Here is a 13,473-nt window from a genome sequence, read left to right as displayed (position 1 = left end):
GGGAATACTGTCTATGGCATATATGTGCACAAACACGTGTAAATTCAGATAAGCCAAGGTACAAATTCCCATATGCATAAGTACTCGTGCACCACCCGTACATCTTCACAGATATCTCTATGAATTAGACCTGCATAGTGATATTTATCCTTAACGGATCTGCTTTCCAAAAAATGTAATGAGAGAGATCCATCTCGGGAAGTAACGTCACAGAAGGCAACATTTAATATATGAACAGTTTGTGTAGAATAACTAAGAGCTGACGAAGGCATTGCTGTTTGTAATAATAAATGAATTTCAACTTTTTTAAAATACCGAGTAAATCTCTAAACCACAATAATCAGGGATCAGCCTTTAAACTTCCGGATATTTTTTAAGCACACACAGATTTGGCCAGACAATAAGAAACATAAATGAACATTTTAGGCTTTCTATATGGCCTGAGGGACCCCGGGATGAAATCCTGCCTCTGACAGCCAGAGGCCCCAGACACAGCACTCAGCAGCAAGGCTTGACATGATAAACTGCTGTATCTCATTTGAGGGTAGGGGGAGGAGGTTGCCTGGTGGTGATATTGCCAGTGCCTCTGGGGTAGGAAAAGCCTCGAAATCCCATCGCTGGTTTTGCTGTAAGCCCCCTGACCAAGCAGGCTCCCACCCTGACCTGCAATTTTTGTCGAAGAACTTGCTTATTATTTAGAGGACAACCATGCCGGCAGCAGGAAACTTGTGTATGGGAGGAACCACGGAACAGGGAAATCAGTGGTGGTCACACCCCCCTAAAGCTTATGAAGGACTCTCAGCAACTTGAGCAGACAGGTTCAGCATCTTCCCACACTCAGGCGACAAAACAATCCTATATTCCAGCACCAGGCAGATGGGCAGACATCCAGCATCCCATAGGTAAAATTCCTTTTGTTTGACTCCATTGTGAATTTCTCAGTTTTCACTGCTAGGTAAAATCATCTTGATTGATAAGAAAGAAAAAAAAAAATAAGAGACCCTCTCAGACACACCAATCATTTTAAAGTGGAGTCTCTGTTTTGTGGATTTGTCACCACCGCAGCACGTTTTGTTTTCAGAGAAACTGGTCAGCAGATTTCTCGAAGTTGTTGGGGAGCGCAGGGAAGAGGACTGGAATACTGTTCAAACTGAGACTGACTGGCTTTCAGCCAAGGATTTGCAATTCACCCAGAGAGAACAGGGAATCCAAATGCAGTAACTGTGGTTTATGTATGGTATGTGAGCCAGAGGGAAATGTCTGGACAGGACAGAATATACTCAATAAATACGGAACATTCTAACCAAATCTTGAGTCATTGAAATTATCTCATTGGCCTTTCCTCTTCAACAGAAAGCTTTGTCTCAGCTTACCAAGGCTTTTTTTTGCGTTTCACAGCAGAGGCATTTACTCCTCCTGGCCTGGATCAACACATGAGTTCATCAGGGCATGCCTGCCATTCCTGTTCCTGCCGGCACCACCACGCCACGCAGAACCTCCTCCTGCTGAGAAGGAGCGCTGCTACAGAGGAGGTCTCACGGGCAGGCTGTCACTATGACGTGCCACCCAGCCCACCTGCGCACAGACAGGACCTCCTGACGTGGCTACGCTCCCAACACCCTCCAAAGAGCCCGTGCACACGTACGTACAAACACTCACCTCTACGCAGGCGCGCACATAAGGAGGACCATCCAAAGCGAGGTGGTGATGGGTCTCCGCAGCTCCAGCCCAGAAGTTGTAACTTCTGCATGATGTGATGCTCCGGTGGGCGGAGAGAGGCCTGTCCAGATGGTATGTGCGAGTTACTGGTTTACCTTTTTTGTGGCCTGGCATGGTGGCCCAAGCAGTTCATGACAATGCTTTCTGGTGAAATTAGAAGAACTTTGAAAAACAAAGCTAGCTTATAGGTCTAAAAATATTCCCAGTACTGCAGTTAAATTTCACGTGCACCCATAGTGGGTCAATGGTGATCCCCACCGCCGAGCTGTCTGAACACTCACCTTTCTCCCCGTTCCTGTAGCAGAAGCAGAGGCAGTGAGCAGTGTGAAAGGCCCCATCCCAGCCAGCAGCACAGCACCAAACCCCTGAACCCCAACCCAGCAACTACAGCTCCTACATCATGCGAGTCGGCTGTGCCGTGGTGTCTTCTTCAGTGAAGTGGGAAATGCTCGGCAGCTTGGGACAACAGTGCTCTTTTCTCACCCTGACGGCATTATGAGGAAAATCTACTGGGTTTAATGGCGAAGACCTGAATCCTAGATAGGAAGGGATTGAACTAGAATGAGCAATAAAAAAGTCTGTTAACCAATCTTTGTTTTTAAAAGATCTCAATGACAACAAATCCATTGGTCTCTTTCACCAGTAGAGCATTTTTGTGGGAGATCCCTATTTATCTGATTTATTAGAAATGCTCCATTGAGACACAAAGCATTTCCCTAATAAACCTAGAGGTTAGCACTATTGTTTTCAGTACAGCTGACCCTTGGATTTGCTGTAAAACCAGAATCATTAGAAATGCTCCATTGGTTATATTGGAGCATTTCTAATGAATCAGAGGGTCAGCTCTATTGAAATAATGTAAAATATCTAGATTCATGAGAAAAACTCCATTGAAATGCATGGAGCGTTTCTAATAAATCCAGATTTTAGTGGAGCTCAACCCTGAATCCATTAAAACGTTATGAAAAAATAGTTACTGAGCATGCACCTTAAGTACTTTTTCCTGTGTTAATCTCTCATTTATTTTAAAATGCGTTGTAAAAATAGCAAAAGGCATCGGCGAAAATTTGTTATTTAAAGTCTGCCATTTCCTCTACTTACATATGAGCAGAGAACCACTGTTGCCACCAGAAAGATGGCCCCTGGCACCTCCTGACGCGTGCTTGGCTGGCATCGTGCTCCAACAGCTCCCAGGAACAGGGACACACAGGCACAGGGCCGCGGGCACATCACAGCGCAGCGGGCACAGCCCGGGATTTACTGCAGCCTCCCCCACGCTGGGCACACACCAAACGGGAGCGAGTGCTGGGAGAGCTGTGGAGCTAATGGATGTAGAAGGGGAGTGCTCTATGGCTCCAGGAAGGGGCATCTTAAGTAAAAGCCTTGGTACCAGTTACAGGTGTGATGCATTTAGGGCACATGCCCTGGGATGAGTTGTCAGATACCGTGAAGCTTCCACAGTTTACCGGTGTAATTACTGATGAGGAGATTATGTTGTCTGTACTCCAAGAGAAATCACAGCCTGCTTTCCCCTGCAAGTTAGATGTTTATTCTTAATTTACATTCACAAGGCCAGCAATAGAATGAGATTTTTTTTTATTACTGCCAGGCTGAATTGGCTTTTTCTACTATTTTTACTGTACAATGCTGTTCAAAGCCTGGCGGACTTTCAAGTTTACTTTAAGGCAGATTCAGCAGCTATCATCTTCTAAGAGTGTGTGTCCTAAAGATGAGATGGTTTTTGGCGTCATGCAATTTCAGACTTTGTTCTTGCCACACAGCTAAATCACATACCCGTGGCAGGGGACGTCTTTACCCTATTTGTCTGTTCAACATTGTCAGCTCGATAGCTCCCTGAAAACTGAGCCCTAAGGTAATAAAATTAGTTATTAACAGTAGCATATTACTGGGCAGAACATGAAAAAACAAACAAGAAGTTTTTCTAATTTATTGTTTCACAATATAAGGAGCAGAAGTAAACATAGGAAAATTTATTTTAAGGGCACGCACGAGTCAGTTACTCAGTGCCTCTCTGGGATGGTCGAACACCTCCTCAGAGCAGAGTTGAAGCTAATTTGGTCAATTTTGCAGATGAACTTCATGGCTAAGTTGCTGTGGCAAGTTTTCATGCTGATAACAATGACAATGCCCACTTTCTTTTTTTGAAGTTAGTGCTTTATTATTGCACCTCTTGTCTTCCAGAATACTCCTGCTGCAATGCACCTGCTGTAGACATGGCACTGCACGTACCAGCTGGGTACAACAGCTGGATCAGCGACCCTCTGACAACCCCCTGCTCTCAGGTAACGCATCTCAAAAGCTCTGGAAACCTAAGCAAAAGGGATGTCTGTGATTATGGGTTCAGCCAACAGACCCCAAGCGAGTGGCGTGGGGTTCAGTACACCTGGTGCAGCAGGTGAACGAGCTGGATTGATCCTGCTGGAATTGATTAGACCAGTGTTGTTAGGCTACTTGCTCCCTGGTGTTCATGGCCACTGTCTGAAGGCGGGTAAGAAAGCACCTGGAGTTTGGACAGTGCTGCTCCATAACCCACGGAGCTCTCTAGCCCGGGTCCCAGATTCAAAGCAAGTGGAAGACATAGTAAGAAGCTTCTTTTTTAGTTCAAGGGGAAGTCACGTGCCACTGAAAAACAGCAAAATGGTTTCAGACAAAGGCGAATCTCCTCTATGCTGGAACCTCCAATACTCCATATTCCTTGTTAAGGGGTCACGATGGCAGCCACACCAGGGCAGTGTGCAGCAGGGCTGGGAAGTCCTCAAGCAACTTGTCACTTTTGCAGCTTTCCAGCCTACCTTCAATGTATTTCAGAACAGTTTGCCTAAAATTAAGCACAGAAAGACAATACATCCATCACGTCCCCTTTGCAAGGCTGTTCCAGGAAGTAGGCTTGTGCGTGTCGTAGCGTTTTATCGCAACGGCCTTTGTGTAGTCCCCGTGCTTTCAGCAGACAGCAGAGAAGCTGGCTCGCCTCAGATGCAGACGAGGTTCTGTTTGTTTTATGAACACACACAGTCGGCGTGTCTGCAGTTTGCCAGCTTATGGTGCTGCTCGTTCAGCTGCTTTCTACCTACACACACACATATAAAATGTATACGAAAAGTGTATTAACGTAGTTCTGTCTCAACAGATTTAATTCTTAAATGCTACATATACTTGTTTAATCTCTCATTTTAGAAGTAGGAAAGGTTAGATTATAACATCAGGTTAGCTCTCTTTGAAGCAGGTAATAATTAAGTTGATTCACTGTTGCAATTACTGTCAAATCCCCCTTAATTACCACGGATTTTATAGCGGCTTCATTATACGTCTGCTGTAATGCATTGTGGCCCAAAGGAGAAGTGTTGCAGGAAATTCTGCATAGCATGTATAATTCTAACCTGCAGTTAAAGCTCCTACTGAAAGCCTCTGCACTAAATTTATCTTTTTTTGACATTTTTCCCCTATTATTTAAAGCAGTTGAACTGGATTAACACGGCTAAAATATACACCTAACTTCATAAGTGAAAATTGATCTCTTCACAGGTATTAGGAATAAAAATGGGGAAATGATAAAATTAGCAGTGAATTATTCTTGGGAAACCGCTCAGCAAAAACGAAGAACACTTCTGGTCTGGCGTCGTGGCGGGGTGAAAACTTCTGCCCCATCTGCAAACCGTGTACCCCCGAACAACCTTTCCTCGCTTGAGCAGTCCCGCTGAATCCAGTTTTTAAGGTGGTAAGAATTTGCTGGATCAGTCTTCTGTACACCAATATTGTCACCCCTTGTTTGTTTTACGTTTTGTAAACCGGATTATACGAATATGAGGCACAGGCACAGCCAATAGCTTTGACAGTTTTCATTTCACCTGCATATTGGATGTGCTGTTACAGTATATTATAAAAATATTTGATGAAAATAGCCATTTGGACAACGGCAGCACCTATTTTATTATCAATCACGCAAGAATTTTTAAAGCAGCTCTTCTTTAGAGCTGACCTTCCAACTAACTTTTTTAACAACACAGCCACACGAAACTGCTGCTTTACGCCTTGTGTGTCACCGCGTGTTTCCACTGGAAAAATCTTTACAAATCAGGGTCTGTACATCGAGCCTGCAACAGTTCAAAACAGATAACGGAATAATGTGTCCCATGGATTCTCTTGCAACGAAGGAATTTACTCCACAGAATATATTAGATGCAGAAAGGGCTTCAGTGTCAGTGACACTATTGGCAGCTGTGTTAACAGTTAAGGAGCTGGCTTTGTACAGCAGTACAGTTATTAAATTTCTCCAGAGACCATGACTCATTAATCAAATATTCATACATCTCTGTAAATACACACTGAACAGAGAATACCCTCAGAGTTGAGCATCCCAGCACAAGTGCTCTTTCATGTAGCGCTGACAAAATCCTGAGAACATGCGGTCATGTTTTGCATTTCTAATGCTGTATGTACTCTTTAGTACCCCGATTCCTAAAAACAGAACACAAATGATCTTACTGATCGCAAGTGTTACCCAGTCACAATTAAAATTGCTTCACTATTGCTTCATACCATCTTTTTAAAAGTGAAGACAGTGAATCGATTCTTCTGTTCTTTGTTTACCATCAGACAAGTAACTTTTTCCCATACGGATGGAGAAACCCAAGGCCATGCTCCTATTAATACAAGAATTTGTATTAGCATGAAAACAACAAACCACTGGTTGAACTGTGAAGGCCAAAGAACTTCATATATTTGCAAAGACGTGAGCTTGTTGTATTTAACAAATACTGTATTTTGTGTTTCCACACTGCCGTAAACCGGCATATCTTCTCACCTGCGCCAGGGGCGGCACAAACACGTCTGAACTGAAGCTTTGACCGTGGTCAGGTTGAGATCACAGTTCAGAGCTGGAGCATCTCTCTGCGATCAGCTGAAGCTCTTCTCTATAAGCCTTTGAAAAAATTCAGTTTTCTGTTTGAACTCCCCATCCTAGTGCATTCGTGGCTAGGACTTTGGGTTTGACTGTTGCAAGCTCTGGTTTATGCTTCTGATTCAGGCGCTCTGTGGGCTGAAGTAGCCAGATGCCTTTATACAGTGTTATTTGTAAATGGGGACTATCATATTGCTGAATGCAGCTTTTAAAAATTCTGTACTATTGTGCTCTGCTGAACCCAAGGGAACAAGGGAATGGAAGGGAACAACCTGAGTCTTCAAGTCCAACCCCCTGAAAGTGTGGCCAGGAGAAAATCCCAAATGATTTAAGAGAAAGGGGATTTACAGATAAATCCTGGAAAAGAGGTGAGTCTCACATTATAGTCCTTTACAGTTTCTAGAGGCTGGGACCTAGAATTTACCCCTGAAACAGGTTGCCCAGAGAGGTGGTGGATGCTCCATCCCTGGAGATGTTCAAGGCCAGGTTGGATGAGGCCCTGAGCAACCTAATCTAGTTGGAGATATCCCTGTTCCTTGCAGGGGGGTTGGACTAGATGACCTTTGAAGGTCCCTTCCAGCCCTAACCATTCTATGATTCTATGATTCTATGAAACCAGTCCCTAACTGCAGATTTTGAAGGGAAATTTGTAGACTTGCGTAACATCCTTATATTCTGTGAGTAACTGGCAAATGGCCCAGTTTAAGAATTGAATTCTGATCAGAAAACACTTCCCTTTATAGTTCCCTTTCTAATAAATAGAGATACTCTATCTTAAGCACCTCCACAGTTCCCCATTAATTTCAGTGCATTTTAATTTTCTTTAACAAGGCTTGACAACCACATTTTAAAAAGAAAATCCTCTCCTATATTTAATTAGGGCACTGATTGAGACAGGATGGTGATAACCTCCTGCACTCCTTCTGTGTAAGGCAAAATCCGCGCCACCTTGCTCCATGAGTCAGCGCATGCCAGTGCAGCAGTTGTGGGTATCATCTTCTGCGTGCCATGCAGAAAACAGCACGAGACTGCAATTACAATCCCCCTTTGCCTCTTGTCCACCTGAGTACAGGGCCCCAGCCCTGGGCATCCTACAAGTGATCCCACTACCCTGCGTGACCTTATCCGCTGACCCAGCAAGCTGCTGGATGTGGATAAATATCTAAAACATTGACTTCAGTAATGTTCCCTTGGGGCACAGGGATTCACTGGCAGGATCAGAGTGCAGGAAAGGAGGAGCTGGGAAGTAAGAATAACGTGTGAATGCTGAGCAGAGAGCCCACAAAGCCTTGGTTTTTACACATGCCTAAACACCCACTGGAGCTAGGCGAAAACAGCAAACATTTATTTGCGCATCTTCTTGCATAAATAAAACCCTGCTGATTTGCTTTGATGGCATTTACGACCACATTTATTCATAAACATTAGAGTGAGCAAGTTTTTATTTGCAGGAGCGTTCACAGAAAACAAAAGCATCGTGAATTCTGGTGTGAATAAATACCAGAGAGCTCTCACACGAGAAGGGCTTCTGCAGTCATTAAGTAAAGCTCTTTTTGCTATTCATACCATGGATTCAAACAATTACAGCTGCCCGTGAACTGCTTACAGACAGGGAAGGGAACTGTTTATAAAGCTCAGTTCATCCAATTAGGCAACAGAAACCATCTCATGAAGATACCAAATCACAGGGTCAAACGGTGATTACTCAAGGCTCAATCCTGACTCCCCGGAGCTCCTCTTTACATCTTTTTGTCAATGCAAACAAGTTCCCAGCATTTTAAGACCCTTCACATAATGCTGGCATGGCCTAACCAAGGTGGTGGGAGGCTGTAACACCTTTGTGCTGCCAGAAAGCTGTAGGCAGAGGCTCCAGCCGTAGGGATCACGCAAGGAGCATTAGGCTGGAATACTGCTGTGTGTTACACCTGATGCGCTCCTGCCTTCCACGCAGAGCTAGGGAAACGCGTTCCACACACTGGGAAGAAGAAATGCATCCATACGCCCATAGTAATCAACTGCAGGGTAAAGGGACCTTAAAGTAACCTGATGTGTCCTGCTCTCTTGGAGGCTTCTTGGAAGCTCAGAAGAGCTGGTGCTTCAGCCTCCTCCGAAAAGCCGTCTCACCTTGGATGAAATTGTTGCATAACCAGAGAGCAGGGTGGGCTGGATTTCAGATATGCTGTTTGTATTAATTTGTGGCATTATTGACCTTTCATAACTCACTGATGGTTGCTTTTCATTCCATCATTCCAGTTAAGAGATTGTCAATAACTCCGGAAAAAAATCAGGTCTCCAGAGCGAGTCCATTTTCTTACGGTAATTAATGGCAAACGGGAGATCCCTTCCCTGCCTTCCCAAATACCCTGTTCTGGCCTTCGCCTGCTTCTCATCACAGATGCTTCTGGGTTTGGAGAGGTAAGTAAAAGAAAAAACAAAGACGTTTCCTACAGTAAAAAAATTTGTAAGCCAAGGGCAAGCGCAAAAAACAGAATTGGAGCCTGTTGTGGCCTCTCCAGCACAGCCAGGCAGTGGCAGACTCTGCCCGTGGCCACTGCACAGCCAGGCAGTGCTCGGGGGAAAGGGGGATTCCTTCTTTCTCATCCGCACTCCCTGTTTTCCCACTGCGTTTCATGCTGATAACTGAACCTGATGTTTAAGTGCCAGTTGATGTACACACACCAGCCACTTATTTGTTGTTGCTGCTTTAACTAAGGAGCGTGTCGCCACGCTAAAGGTCAGTCGGGTGTATTTACCACACTGTTTCACCAGCGCAAGGTCACATCGGCTCCTCTGGGAGCCAGTGAACCCACCACAAACAGATCCAGACTCACACGGTCTCACCTTGTGCAGGAACTAGGGAAGAGCAGGTTTTGTTCAGAACACGAAGCCGGTGTTGGCTTTGAAAATCAGGCGAGAGAACGTGTGGTTTCACCTCAACACTAGTTGCTGCTGCACCTGTAAGGAAATCCAGCAGCTGCCTTTATGTGGTACTTACAGTTACCTACTCACAGGATCACAGAATGGTTTGGGTTGGAAGGAACCTCAAAGATCATCCAGTTCCAACCCCCCTGCCATGGGCAGGGACACCCTCCACTACACCAGGTTGCCCAAAGCCCCATCCAACCTGGCCTTGAACACTTCCAGGGATGGGGCAGCCACAGCTTCTCTGGGCAACCTGGTCCAGTTGCCTCACCACCCTCAGTGTAATGCTCTTTTGTCATTTAGGGGTGTCTCATTAATACTGTGGGAAAAATGTAACTGCCAAGGGAGACGTGCTTGGCACACTCGCACCCAAGTCTTCTCACAGGAGCGGAGCTTCTCGGAGACCTTCAGGAACGAAATGGGTGGCGCCAGTTTTACAGCTCTGCTGAAGCACAGGGGACAGGCGAGAGGGAAAACGAGCCTTTAAAGAAAGGCATCAGGAACAAGCCATTTGCTGGCAGCCACAGGTGGGCACTAACTTCGCAATGCTATCGAGTATCTTCCTGTTTCCAGGCCTTCTGGAAGTTGGTCTACAATTCTCCAGGCCCTGTTTCTCTCTGAGGTCAGCTGCCTCTACCAATATCAGTAAATAACCCCCTCTCCTAAACGGCCACTTCAGAAATTTTAATTTCATGTGTCATTACGGGGCAAAACCAGCCTTCCAGCCTCCTCTCTCCTGAGGGCCCTCCCTGAGGGTCTGCTGGCTTGTCCTCCACGGAGTTAAACCAGCGCACTGGGTTTCAGATTGGAAAGTTGTCAGAAATCAGCCGCTGCCTTTCGTGATTGCCAGCAGGGAAGCTGGGCACTGGCCAAAGGTGTTTTTAAAGGTTGTGTGTTTGGCTTGAGACGCCAGTGGCCACAAAGCCAACAGGAAAGGGACGTGGTGGCTGGTGGGTTTTTCCCATGGAGGAACTGCACAGCCAGGTCACACGGAGAGGTCCTTCGCCTTACCCAAGCCCCCAGTCCCAGCTACAGCACTGCCTGGGGAGGGACAACCACCACCACCTTCTCCATCAGTTCTGAGGGTGATGGGGTTTGGTCACTGCCCAGGCAGAGGCAAACCAAAGGGGACCCTGAGGTCTCACGTTAGTTTGAAAAATGAGGCCAGCAGCTTTGCCTTCAGGGAAGGCAGAGTCTCAGCTAATCGTTTGGAATCCTGAGGTCGCGTTGGGTTAATACTAGATATTATGAGCACACAGAGAAACGTTCCTTCTGAGGAAAGAGGATATGGCAGGAAAGAAAAGGTGATGAAAAGCTCAGACTTTGGAAAGAGCTACTATTTGCCACCTTCTGTGGTACGTGCTGTCTCGTTCCGTCGGGGAGGCGAGTAATCACCCGGTGATTTGTGGAAGTCCTGTAAGAAAACAGGCCACTGCTGGGTGTGTGAGTAACTAATGCTCATTTGGTTTGTGTTTGAAGGCAGCAGCAGCAACAGTGATGACACGAATTAATTGCCTGGTTTTCAGGAGATAATGCAGACGAGGTAAAGAGAATTACTATGCGATTAACATAGTTTCCAATTAAAGTCCTCTGTAGTTACCGAAAAACATTAATTTCTAGTAACTTGGTAATTTAACTTGTGTCACCACCGTACATGGGTGCACCCGGGCAACGTGTGGGCTTGTCTATGCTTAAGCCTTGTGTGGGAAACGTGGAAAAAAACTCTGGAAATAGCCACTAGTTTTCAACAACTATTTGTAGCAGGCTTCAAACAAAACGCCACTGCGGTAAACTAAAGGATTTGCTCACGGATTAAAGGACCAAAACCAGCTGCTGCTCTAGCACTTAAGTCTTTCTTGCCCTTAGTCAAAATGGGGAAAAAAAGATTAAAAAAATCCACTACTCAAAGGTTTTCAACCATTGGGTTTCTTTATCAGTAAGTCACAAAAAGCCTGAGACAATGAAACTCTTCTGCCCTTGCAGAGAAGTTTGCTGTTGGGATGGCAGAACTGCGTTTTTAACGCTTACAGGTACTAACAGCTCTTACATTTCCCTTCGACTGCTTCTGCTACAAGATACCAAACCAAAGGTCTTGGAAGAGCAGCTCACTTCTGGAGACACACTGGATCAGGTGGGTACATGCACACGGGATCATCTAACGTACCTCGGCTTCAGCCAGTGGAGCTCAGGAAGAAGGAAAAGACATCCTTTAGTTCCCGTCCCAGCTAAAGCTGCTGTCCTGCGGCGGGACGGAGCTGCCCACGATGTACTTGTAGGTGTGCAGCAGAACAACAGGTACAAGGGCCTGGATGTGGAAAACTTGCAGAGTTACCAGGCCCGAGCAGTTTTGGTTTAGTCCGATGACAAAATATCATCACCAAGTAGTGTCGTTACCGTTTTTATCGTGCACAACATCCTCCTGCTTTCCCCCTGCCTCTTTCAAAACGTTACGGGCACTCGGTGAGCAGTAGGGAAAGTCGTTCCTTTCACACTGTCCCGAGCGCCCAGCTTGCTCCCAGTTAGGATATGAGGGCTGAAGCCTGTAATGGGGTAGGATGGATAAAGCCTTTCAACAGAGATGTGGGGTTTTTGTCTATACAACTTGAGACGTACATCAATGTCTTGAAAGTACAGTAACTTTCATTAAAAAAATTAAAATACCACATAATCAGGGAAAGAAGTCCACTGTACAGCTCTATATTTTTTGTAGTTTCACATAACTCAGCACTGCTTCCAACTTCGTTACAAATATTGCAGCCTCCTGCGCAGGAAAGCCTCGGAAGCTGATTACATTTTATGATTATTACTACAACAACAGAAGCTGTAAATGGAAAAGACATTATTGATTCAACTAATCCGCTGAATGCAGATGGTTTTTACCGTGCGCTCGTCAGCCTTTGGGCCGCTCTGGTTTTAACAGCCTCACATGGTAAAGACTTTCAGTGCTCCCGGGTGAGAATATTACACAGCCTCGTATCCTCCCCTAGGAATCTTCTCCTCGAGCATCTTCCCCTTTCCCAAAGTTGTCTGTCCTTTTCCCCTTCCCTCTTGCTCCTCTCCCCCTCGCCAGTGCACATACACTATTTACACCTATTTGTAAACTGCAGTGCTTCCCTCTCTCTCCAGCTATACAGTAACAAAGCCACGTAGCTACAAGCTAATCTTCCTTAAATCTATCCCTGCAGGCTCCTGATCATTTTTCCTCTTTTACTATGCACTTTCAGGAGTTGATGCCTTCCTCATGGAAAGGTAAGCAGAAAGGAGAGCATTAGCAAAACCAGACTGTACCAGTTGCATCCCCCTGCCCTGTGACAGAAGCTTTTAACGCTGCAGCACAGGATTGCTCTTTTTTTTTTTTCCAAATGTGAAAGCAAAGTACAACTACAAGTGTAATTTCCTGTCCACTGGTACCCAAAGGAACCACTCAAGGGTTTTGCATTATTTTTTGCTAAAGCTACATTAGCTTGTGCACCACTAAACAGGAATCTTCTATTTTCTAGCTCTCACTGACATCCACAATTCTCCTCATTTTGACATCTAAATTCCATAAATATGTTGTTTACTCCCTCTTCTGGGCTATTAATGAAAAATATTAAGTAAGATCAAGCCAAACGTCCTCAAATCCATGCAGCATCTAAAAGTAATATTATGCCAATTATTAGTAGGATTCAACAGTGCAGAGGTTACTAATTTAGACAAATGATGGGGAGAGGGGGGTGTTTTCCCTGAAAACAGCTGAGCACAATCTCATTTTGGCTTTTTGTAACATGAACTCAATGAACACGTGCAAATGCACACTCCAGCCCTGACACATACACGTACTTGGTTTAGTTCTGCCTGAAATCTATTAGTCACTTCTTTCTCCTAAAAGGAAAAAAGGTGCTTTAATGAACACAAGTGATGCTTATTATTTG

Source organism: Tauraco erythrolophus, chromosome 10 (assembly GCF_009769465.1).
Source record: "Tauraco erythrolophus isolate bTauEry1 chromosome 10, bTauEry1.pri, whole genome shotgun sequence".
Classification (NCBI taxonomy): Eukaryota; Metazoa; Chordata; class Aves; order Musophagiformes; family Musophagidae; genus Tauraco; species Tauraco erythrolophus.
Note: the sequence above shows the minus strand (reverse complement) of the source record.